The 10492-nt window shown below is 48.1% G+C and overlaps 2 protein-coding genes across 3 annotated transcripts in view; one reads left to right on the top strand and one right to left on the bottom strand.

The window, feature by feature from the left end:
• The window catches only part of LOC102936613 (tripartite motif-containing protein 15), a 34534-nt gene extending 32174 nt beyond the window's left edge, over positions 1-2360 (top strand). For both annotated transcript variants that reach the window (XR_006285888.1, XR_006285887.1), the window contains 2 exons: positions 39-130; positions 232-2360. The gene's annotated coding sequence lies outside the window, so the exon portion shown is untranslated. The remainder of the gene's footprint in view (positions 1-38; positions 131-231) is intronic.
• LOC119567445 (maestro heat-like repeat-containing protein family member 1) overlaps positions 1-10492 on the bottom strand; it is an 850842-nt gene that overhangs the window by 343320 nt on the left and 497030 nt on the right. The gene's annotated exons all lie outside the window — the stretch shown is intronic.

Below are 10492 nucleotides of genomic sequence, written 5' to 3'. Positions count from 1 at the left end.
CTCAGAGAACCTCCAATGCTTGTCTCTCTCACCAACAGAAGTTGGTCCAATAGAAGACATTACCTCACCTACCTTGTCTCACTAATCTCCTGGGACATGCATGGCTACAATGACACTGCACTAACTTTGGGTGAGTCATTAAAGAGTCCTTAGGAAAGGGGACTGGACCCCACAGGTGGGTGGGTGCCCCAACCAACAGACTGCAAAGTCATTCTCCTGCTTTCTCTCCAGCCTTGTCAAAGTCCCTACCTGGGCTGGGCACAGTGGGGACTTTAATGGAGGGCTCTCTCCAGCACAGATCCTGTTGAGGGAGCAGCAACTGCTCAGTTCGGGCTCCCAGATCCCAGTGGATGAGGCAGCAGCTTGTGACCCAGGACAAAAAACAGAGACAGATCGAGCGCAGCCTCCTCTCTCTGAGCAAGGACCAGACCCCTCTGGACACAACAGCTATGGAATCAACTCCCCACACCCTCCCCGCCAGCTCCGCACCCTGCGGGTCAGGTGTAGCATTAAGGACAGGTAAACTAGGCATGGGGGGTGGGGGGCTCAGGAGCCTGCCCCACAACAGCAGTGGGAAGGCACAGTGCTGGCTGTCCCACTGCCCACTCAGGTTAGGCCCCGGCCTACAATCCATTTTATGGAGGAGGGGTACCAGGACAAAATTGGCTAAGTGGGGCTGCCACCCATGTCACAATGCCACTTACTGACTCGTAACAATGGGGGGTGGGACACTGGGGTCAGTCCTGAGCGGCAGAGCACAAGTACCTGAACCAGACCAGCAAGAGCTTCAGTGCCCACACCTGGCAAGGAGCTTCAGTGAGGGCCTGCGTGGGGGATTCAGCCGGGAGAGGGGCAGAGAGGAACCCTGGGGCAGGAGGTGACATGAGGGGCTTTTCCTAGAGCCCAGTGATGGGTTAATTTGGCCCTGCTCATCACCAAACAAACCAGGTGGCAAAGCACTGACCAGTGACAACTCCATGACCTGAGTCAGGGGAGCAGAGCTTGTAGCTCCGGCCCAGGGATAGTAGCCAGTGAGCCTGGTGTGGGGACAAGAGACCATCTCTTGACCATTATCAGAGTGAATGACACACAGACTCAGTGTCTCCCAGAAACTTGTCACCTGCAGCTCCTGGTCCTGGGCAGCCTGTCTAGGACTAGGGCCTGTAGTGTCAGAAACTGCAGCATGCTATATGGTGTATTACCACCTTTACTTTGTGCTGCACTGTGCCCCCATGCCCCTAACCCCTGCACTGTACCCCCTTTGTCCCAAGACCCTGCACTCCCCTCCTGCACTCACATGGGGAAACTGACTTGGATTCATAGAGCAGCTGGCACTGCTGATTGCTCCCCCCTTGAACGCTGTTCCTCTGTGCACCCCTAGGGGGCTGTAAGGGTGGGAGCGAGGAGCAACATCAGGGCTCCCTGCATCCAGGTCACTTTCCCTACTTGGGCGGTTTTCAATTAACAAAACTAGAAATTAAATAGCAAATCAAACAAAAAAACCCAAATAATCTGTTATTAACACAGGTGTAAGGTTCCCCAGTGACAGATCCAGCCCTTTCAGGATGTCAAGTTCATCAACATTAAATTTCTGAAAACCGGAAAAAATAGAGTTAATGTACATGGCAACCTTAACTCTGCCCTTAATGTACACAGCCTTAACTCTGCCCTCTTTGAGAGATGATCCAATACACCAGTAGCACACATGCTTGCACTCTGTCTCTCCAGATGGTGCAGAGCACTCAGGGAATAGGGCACATGACAACTTTACCACAGAGTCAAACACTTTCTTTCTGTGAAAGCAAAATTGGTTTGAGGTGAGTTGTACTGGCCAGGAGCTCCCTACACCTCTTCTACGCACAAACACTGAGTTTATTCACCAGACACAAATCCACGCGACTCAAATTTTATAATCCCCCTCCTTTTAAAACCCGTTCACCCTTATTCACAAGATTGCATTCAGCACTGTACTTTCACCTAATTAACACTAAACAAACAGACGGCTCTCATATCCCTCCACCCTGCTGACAAACCCCATGGCAAGAAGACCCTCTATGCCCTGCTAGTGATTCAGCATTCCCAATCCAGTTTTGAAATGATGCATACTGAATCCCTCAAGGTTCACATGTGCTTCTTTCTTTTGACAACATTCAGGGGAAGACGAAGACCCAAATCTCATATCACAATCACAGCTCCGAGATCCTCTCACATTAGTCCCCAGATCTCCTCATAGCATAGTCACAGCTCTGGGAAACTCCGCAAACAACTCCTCCAGGGCTGAAGCACCCACGGGCACCAAGCTCCCCGCCCTGCCCTGCCCTGCCCCACCTCACCTCCTCCTCCACCTCCTCCCATGAGTATGCCGCATCCCGCTCCTTCCCCCTCCCTCCCAGCACTTGCCGCCACCAAACAGCTGTAGCAAGCTCCGGGAGGGAGGGGGGAGGAGCAGGAATGTGGGGCGCTTAGGGGAGGAGGCGGGGAAGAGGCAGGGCCAGGGCGGGGATTTGGGGAAGGAGTCCAATAGGGGCAGGGAGGGGGCAGAGTTGGGGCGGGGACTTTGGGGAAGGGGTTGGAATGGGGATGGGAGGGGGCGGGGCAGGGGTGGAGTTGGGGAGGGGCCAGGGGCAGAGGGGGGTTGAGCACCCACCAGCGCCATTAGAAGTCGGCACCTATAGTCACAGCTCTGATAAACTCGTCACTCTAATCCCCAAATGTCCTCATATCACAGTCACAGCTCCGAGATCCTCTCACATTAGTCACCAAATCTCCTCAAATCACAGTCACAGCTCTGAGACACACCTCACTCTAATGCTCAGATCTCCTCATATCACAGACACTGTTCTGTGAAACTCCTCACATTAATCCCCAGATCTCCTCATATCACAGTCACAGCTTTAGGAAACTCTAACACTAATTCCTCATATCACAATCACAGCTCTGATAAACTCCTCACACTAATCCCCAGATCTCCTCAAATCACAGTCATAGCTCTGGGAAGCTCCTTACACTATTCCCAAAATCTCCTCATGTCACAGTTCTGAGAAACTCTCACATTAGTCCCCAGATTATTCTTTGTCCATGTCCCCCACCTGAGTTAAGCATTCACCTCTTCCCTGGGCTCTACCCCCAGGGTTCTCTTCATTTCCGTCTCTGCCCCTGGTGTTAGCCCTCTCACGTCTATCAGAATAACATCCTTCTCTGGAGTCTGGGGTTAAGACAGGTCCATCAACTCCAACTTCTCTCCAAGGACACAGGTGATCCTGGCCAAGCCACCCTCGTGGCCAGTGTCTGGGAGACCCATGGCTGAGACCAGGCCCTCTTAGATGCTGGCTGGTTGCAGCTGTCCATCTAAGTTTCTCCTCTCACAGGCCTCTCACACCTTGTCTCCATACCTGTCTCTCTTTGGAGTTCCCTCTAACTGAACTTGGGTGACCTTTGTAAGTCCAAGTGCTCATTTAATCAGCCACCTGGGGCAGTCAATTACCCCCAGTCAGGGCCTTCATAAGTCAGTCCTGGGCAGACTGGGCCCTAACTCCCCATAAACAGCAGCTGCTGTATGACAGACACCATAACAACTTCCACATACTTTTTACTATTGAGCTCTCAGTTAGGATAAATGTGTAGACCCAAATGCCACAACAGAACCCCAACTGTGCAAATTCATCAACAATCTCTTGTACATTGTCAGGCTTTATGACCCGGGTCCAGTAGCACCCTCTTAAGAGCAGCGCACACCTCCATGACAGCAGCCATGACAGCTGATCTACCAACACCGCATCGATTAGTTACTGACCTGTATCAGTCGGGGATGGCGAGCGATTGATGGGGATAGCAACACGCTTCTCCACAGTAAGGGGAGCTCTTATGCTGGTGTTCCAGCACTGCAGCTCCAGGATGAGCTCTGCACAGATCTCTGGGAAAGTGTCCTTCCACATACTGAAATTCTGCTAAAATTACTGATCATTTCCACACTGCTATCCTGTCTTACAAAGTCACCACTAGTTTGCTGAGACCAGAAATGGTGCTCTACTAACTGAAGCCACTCCAGGATAAGGTCATACAAAAGTAACTGCCCAATTTCTTCCTCCTTCTCCAGGAGTGTATAGGTAATATCACAGCTATAGTCTAGCTCATCCAAAGTGCCCATCTGCTTGATTGACAATACATCTGGAGCACATTGTTTGTATGAATGACAGTCAGGATTGTGTTCCTTGTGTAAGCAGGGGAATAGTCCTGCTCCTGTGGGGAACTTTCCTGGCTTCTGCACTACCCTGGTGAAGTGGGCTAGTGAAAGGATCTGAGTCCTCGCTCCCACTTCCTTTACCCAGTGGCCTCCCTGCTCTTGAGGACTCCCATTCCACTCTCCTGTCTGGCAGAGTCCTCGTAACCCCAACAAGGCTGGGCCCAGGATTCCTGGGGGGCTCGACCCCCAACCCTGCTGTGGTCACCTAGGACAGGGGCTAAGGTGTCCCCACTCTGGGGTACTCTCTCTGCACTGGGCACTTCTCTGACCCACTGACCATTACATACAAGTTAAAGCAAATGCAAGTTATTTAATCAACAATTAATTTTAAAAAGAATAAGGAAAAATGAGAAAGGTTAAAGGAAACACATCAACCCGCTCTGTGGCAGGGAACATCACAAACAGTGTCTCTGGAATGTCAGGGCAGTTCACAGTCTGTTCCTTGTAAGTCTCTGGCCTTCTTCTCAGGCCCTGGCTGTGCTGCAGGGATGCTGTGGGTTGGACACTTGCTCTGCTGGCGGCCACACGCTCTCAGGCTTTAAGTGGTAGGACTTTTCTGCCCAGTGTTGCCCCCGCCCTGTCGGGGTTACGATCCAAGCCTGGCCTGCAGAGCCTCTTGGTTGAGGCGTCTCCCTGTGCTGGGCCCGCTGCCCAGGGTCCCCCTCAGTCTCCCCAGCTGCTCACCGCACCCAGCTCTGGACTGCTCCAGCCCCAGCTCCAGCTCCACCACTCTGTCTCTGCACTGCTGCTGCTGCTCTGCCTCCAGCTCCCTGGGCTGCCTCTTTGGCCCCTCTGCCTCTGGTTGCTACAGCTCTGCTCCCAGGACAGTTCTGCTCTGCAGGCCACTTCTGTGACTCTGCTTCCAGCACTGACCTGTTTTGTGGGCTGCTTTTCTGGCCCCTCTGGCTTTGGGGCTGCAGCTCTGCTCCCAGGGCAAGTCTGCTCTCTCTGGGCTGTGCGTCTGGCTTTGGGGCTTCAGCTCTGCTCCCAGGACAGGGTCTGCTCTCTCTGGGCTGCTTTTCTGGTCCCTCTGGATCTGGCACAGCTCTGCCCCCCAGCTCAGCTTGGTCCCTTGCTTTCTCCTCAGCTTGGTCCCACGCTGTCTGACCCAGGCAAATCCAGCTCACACGGCGTACGAGTACGGGACCTCCCCAGCCTCCTGACTCCCTGATTAGCCTGCCCACCCTGTCATTCAGGCCGACCTGGAACATTGGCCTCTCCCCATTGTTCCTGGGGACTGTCAGTCTCAGGGTCGTGATTCCCCATCGACCCTTCCCCCTTTTTAGTACTGGGAGCTAGCAACTAAAACACCCCCACTGAATGTTAGTAAGGGGGCAACAGTCCCCTTACACTTGGTAGTATTTCCACCATGCTACGTGTGGTGGAAGCAAAGTAATCTGCTTCTGCATCATTTAGAAATGGTTCTGGCTGGACAAAACCAGACAAATTATGGGATACCAGGAATCATGGGCGTCTGTGGGTTTGACCCAAAACCCCAGAATTCCAGTAGGTTCTTCTAGGTAACCTTCTGATGCACCATGAGAAAAATCTGAGAATTTATTCAGCCCTGAGAGGAGGACATTGAACAGTGGGCCGTTTGCCCAGAATGCTGGGTGCTTATTTCAAACTAGTGCAGAGCTGTATGGATGCAATGATTCACAAGGGAAGTAGTTAGAGCTTGTTTAAACCAAATAGTGTGCACTGTTTGGTACAATTATAGAGCCAAAACATATATATATATATATACATATATATATAAACCTTTCCTCCGTAGACAAGCCCTAAGCCTTTTGGTGCACTGTGTGGTGTGATGCTAGTCTGCTAAACTGCCCAGAACAATAAAGCAGGAGGTCCAAGCAGGAGTGTGAATACCTGTGCTGACGTGGGGTTCTGGTGGGCACTGGGAATATACAAGAGAGTGTTAGAAAGAGGCAAAGCTGTTTCATATTCCCATATCTTCTAGATATAATTAGTGCAATGTCAGCTTCTGGAAGTGGCAGCAGCAGCCATCCTAGGGCCCTAAATCTCTACAGATATTTTAAAAATTCTTTCATGCACTGTTAGATTGTGAAGCCAAAAGGAACCATTGTGACCATCCGCCTGGATGTTCTGCATAGTGCAGCCCGGAAAAAAAGCATCCCTGATTTCTCTAGTTGCAGATGCCCCTCATCTCACATGGCAGGGTGAGCTCTGGACACTTGCTGCAGCTAATCCCAGTATCAATACAGTTACATCACGCACAATGAGGGCAGTAAGAGTGTATGAAGAGGAATGATGCTATTGCATTGTAGAGGGCACAGCAGCACAACACACCAATAGCAGATTGTGTTGGAGATAGGTGATGTCTGTATGTTTCCCCCTAAAGCCTGTTGCCAGATGGAGGGGTCAGAGTTAAGGTTGGGTGGGTGGGATGCGGCTGACATTACCCTATTTCTATATTTCTTGGTTTTCAGAGGTTTCATTGTATTCTGCCTTCACTCTTCATTTGCTGGTTTTCAGAAGTTTAAATATAGGTCCATTTGACATTCTGAGAGGTTCGGGGCCCTGCCATTTAGCCTCAGCTCTGTGTTAACAAAGCTTTTTCTAAGGAAGAAAACTGGCAGAAACAATCTAGAGCACAAGTTTTTGTGTTGCTGCTATATCAGCCCCTGCACGGTAACGTGCTGCAAAGTCCAGAGAACTCTGCTTGGTAGAGAAGGTCATTTCACAAAACAGAACTGGATTTGAGTCTCCCATTGCCTAGGTGAGTGCCCTAACTGCTTGGCTGTACAGCCATTCTCATTGCCAGTCCTTGGCCCAATGACTATCCATTGTCACCAGGACTAGCTATGAATTGCCACTATCTAGGAATGACACAGCCCAGATGGATGCTATCACCACTGAGCTAAAGGTGACAAGGGACTTGGTGGCACCATCACCTTCTCCTCCTCTGGCTCTTTTCTGAATCCTTTGCTTGTGTGACATCATCTGATTAAAATATGACCATATAGATCATTGTTGCAACTACTGTTATATATTTGCAGCAAATATTGTACAAAGATTGTCGAGTAAGGTATCTATGAAAAGGTTATGATCGGTTGGTTATGATTATGCTATCTGTATGCATGTATCATTTTTGTATGTGAAGTTATAAGCATTGGCTCTATACTTGGATTTCAAACGTTTGCTCCTGGGATAATGCCCAGTACATCTTGGAGGGACTTTTCGAATTAAGGGGCTCATCAAGAACATTTAACTTATAATGGACCATGGGAGACGCCCATCTACACTTAATGGAATTTCCTGCTGTGACTAGGGGAAATGCATGGACATGGGACTTGCTCATGTGACTCCAAATTCCATCGTGTTTCTGTAACAGTAAGAACAATGGGATGCCCTCCACATGGCAGAAGCTATAAAAGGCCCTGAAAACACTTCCATTTTGTCTTCAATCCTGCTTCTTACCTCTGGAGGAACTTTGCTATAAACTGAAGATCTGAACAATGGACTGAATGACCCATCCAAGCTGTGAATGTACTCCAGAGACCTGACTGAAACCAGCAATTTATTCCATCACTGCTACAAGCCTGAACCAAGAACTTTTATATTAGTGTATGTAATTGATTCCTTTAACCAATTATAACTCTCACCTTTCTTTCTTTCATTTTATGAATAAACCTTTAGATTTTAGATACTAAAGGATTGGCACCAGTGTGATTTTTGGGTAAAATCTAAGTTATATATTGACCTGGGTGTGTGGCTGGTCCTTTGGTAGTAGCAGCAGCAGGAGGAAGAGAGCCAGAGGGTGGAAAGACCCAGCCTGAGCCTCACCATCTGCAAGCTGACCCCCCCATAATTTCCAACCCTGCCGCAGTTTTATGGGGTCTCACAGTGGGCTCAACCCAGACAGCATGTAGCGCTAGTGTGCTGTGCTGAAGGGGGATCTAGCCACTGTCACCCACAGGAATCAGGTAGGTGAACATCACCCTGGCCATGCTGGATACCGGGTTCTTCCAGAAGATCATTGCCCAGAAAAGGGGCATCAGTCAGACACCCTCCTCAAGGGCACTGGATCACTTTTCAAGGGCTCTCATGAATCATGCAACTGGACACAGTCAGTTCCTACAGACCTGACCACCCAGAGGTAAAGTATGACTGAGTCCTACCAAAATACATGCTTCCCCTCAGATTTGGGAGTGGCTGATGGCATGTACATGAACTTCAGAAAGCCATGCTATGATGCTTGTGTGTATATCAACAGACACCGACATTCTGCAATGAACATCATGGTTGTGTGCAATGCCTGAATGGTGAGCTCCTTGGCACTACGCTTGTTTTTGGTTTGGTTTGGTTTGGTTTTCCTTTCCCACCCTATTTCTTGTTTCCCTTTCTCTATTTTATCACTCGGGGGTGGGGGAGAGAAAGAAGGGGAGGGGGAGAAAATCATAAACCACCGAACATTAAAGAAAAGGAGTACTTGTGGCACCTTAGAGACTAACCAATTTATTTGAGCATAAGCTTTCGTGAGCTACAGCTCACTTCATTGGATGCATTCAGTGGAAAATACAGTGAGGAGATTTATATACACACAGAACATGAAAAAATGGGTGTTATCATACACACTGTAAGGAGAGTGATCACTTAAGATGAGCTATTACCAGCGGGGATGGGGGGGGTGGGAAGAGTAATTATCAATGGTTTGCAGTTGAACTGTGAGGACATATCTAGTGGAGTCCTCCAGTGGTTAGTTCTGAGTCCAGTAATATTGAAAAGTTTCATTAGTGACTTGGATAATGGAGTGGAGAGTATTCTTATAAAATATGCATCCGATGAAGTGAGCTGTAGCTCACAAAAGCTTATGCTCAAATAAATTTGTTAGTCTCTAAGGAGCCACAAGTATTCCTTTTCTTTTTGCGAATACAGACTAACACGGCTACTCTGAAACCAAAAATTATAAAAGGTTTCAAAAACTTGACCTATGAGGAAAGGTTAAAAAACTGGTCATGTTTAGTCCTGAGGAAAGAAGACTGTGAGGAGACCTAACAACAATCTTCTTATATGTTAAGGGCTGTTATAAAGAGGTTGGTGATGAGTTCTTTTCCATATCCACGGAAGACAGAACAAGAAGTAATGACCTTAATCTGTGGCAAGGGAATTTAGGTTAGATCTCAGGGGAAACTAATGACAAGGGTAGTTAAATTCCGGAATGGGCTTCCATGAGAGGTTGTGGAATCCCCATCATTGGAGGTTTTTAAGAACAGGTTGGACAAACACCTGTCAGGGATGGTCTAGGTTTATTTGGACCTGCCGCAGTGCAGTGGGGCTGGACTTTGATGACTTCTTGAGGTCTCTTCCAGCCCTAGATTTTTATGATTAGTTCATGAATATTAGTTCATGCCATCTGAATGTCTGTCAAAAGAACAATGTTTCCAATTTGTGGATATTTTTCCCCTAATTTCTGGTTACTAAATGTCCCTCTCAACTACTTTAAAGTCTGATGTTTACTTAATGTAAATGAAACATGCAGAAAGTTCTCCTTTCTTGTTTCCCTTTATTTGTCCAGCTGTGATTTTTTGAAGGCAGCTATGGGATTTGCTTCCAAACTTGGTTGTGTTACCCCAGCACCAATGAGGAATATGTGCGTATGTTACTATGGTGAGAGCCTGGATCTCACTATCACTATCCAGCCTGTGCTCTGGATTAAATTCTTTATATAAATGTTCATATCAGGCATTGTTCAGCTGTGCTGTAGAGAGACCTGGTTTGTTGCTCTGAACCTCCAAACCTGCCACTGTGTGACACCAGCAATCAAAATGTGTGACAGATGTTTACAATGTGGAACACCTGGACTGCGTTGCATATCAGACTAGAGTGTACAGATTATAATGGCTTTACCTATGGCATGAATTAAATAAACCATAAAAAATAAAATAAAAATCAGGAAAAATATTCTATCACATGCAACCACAAAATAACCCCTCATTGCCCCAACAACATTGTCTGCTCCTTATTTAAATCACTAGAATGCAACATCCAGTTGCCTGGGAGCATCAGGGGCTGGAGAAGCTAATTCAAAGCAATGTAACCAGTTCCCACTACACAGTTGAAATAATCACAAATTAAATAAATAGCAGGTGCATTGGATCAGATGTTCTTCAAGGAACAAGAGTCTAGATCCACAAAGGTACTCAGGTGGATCACCTAATTCCACTTTTAGGTTCCAATGTAATCCACAAACTCCTGTTCAGCTGCCACCTAAGCCTGTAACCA

The sequence above is a fragment of the Chelonia mydas genome, chromosome 14 (assembly GCF_015237465.2).
Source record: "Chelonia mydas isolate rCheMyd1 chromosome 14, rCheMyd1.pri.v2, whole genome shotgun sequence".
Lineage (NCBI taxonomy): Eukaryota > Metazoa > Chordata > Testudines > Cheloniidae > Chelonia > Chelonia mydas.
Note: the sequence above shows the minus strand (reverse complement) of the source record. Positions and strands in the feature narration are given on the sequence as shown.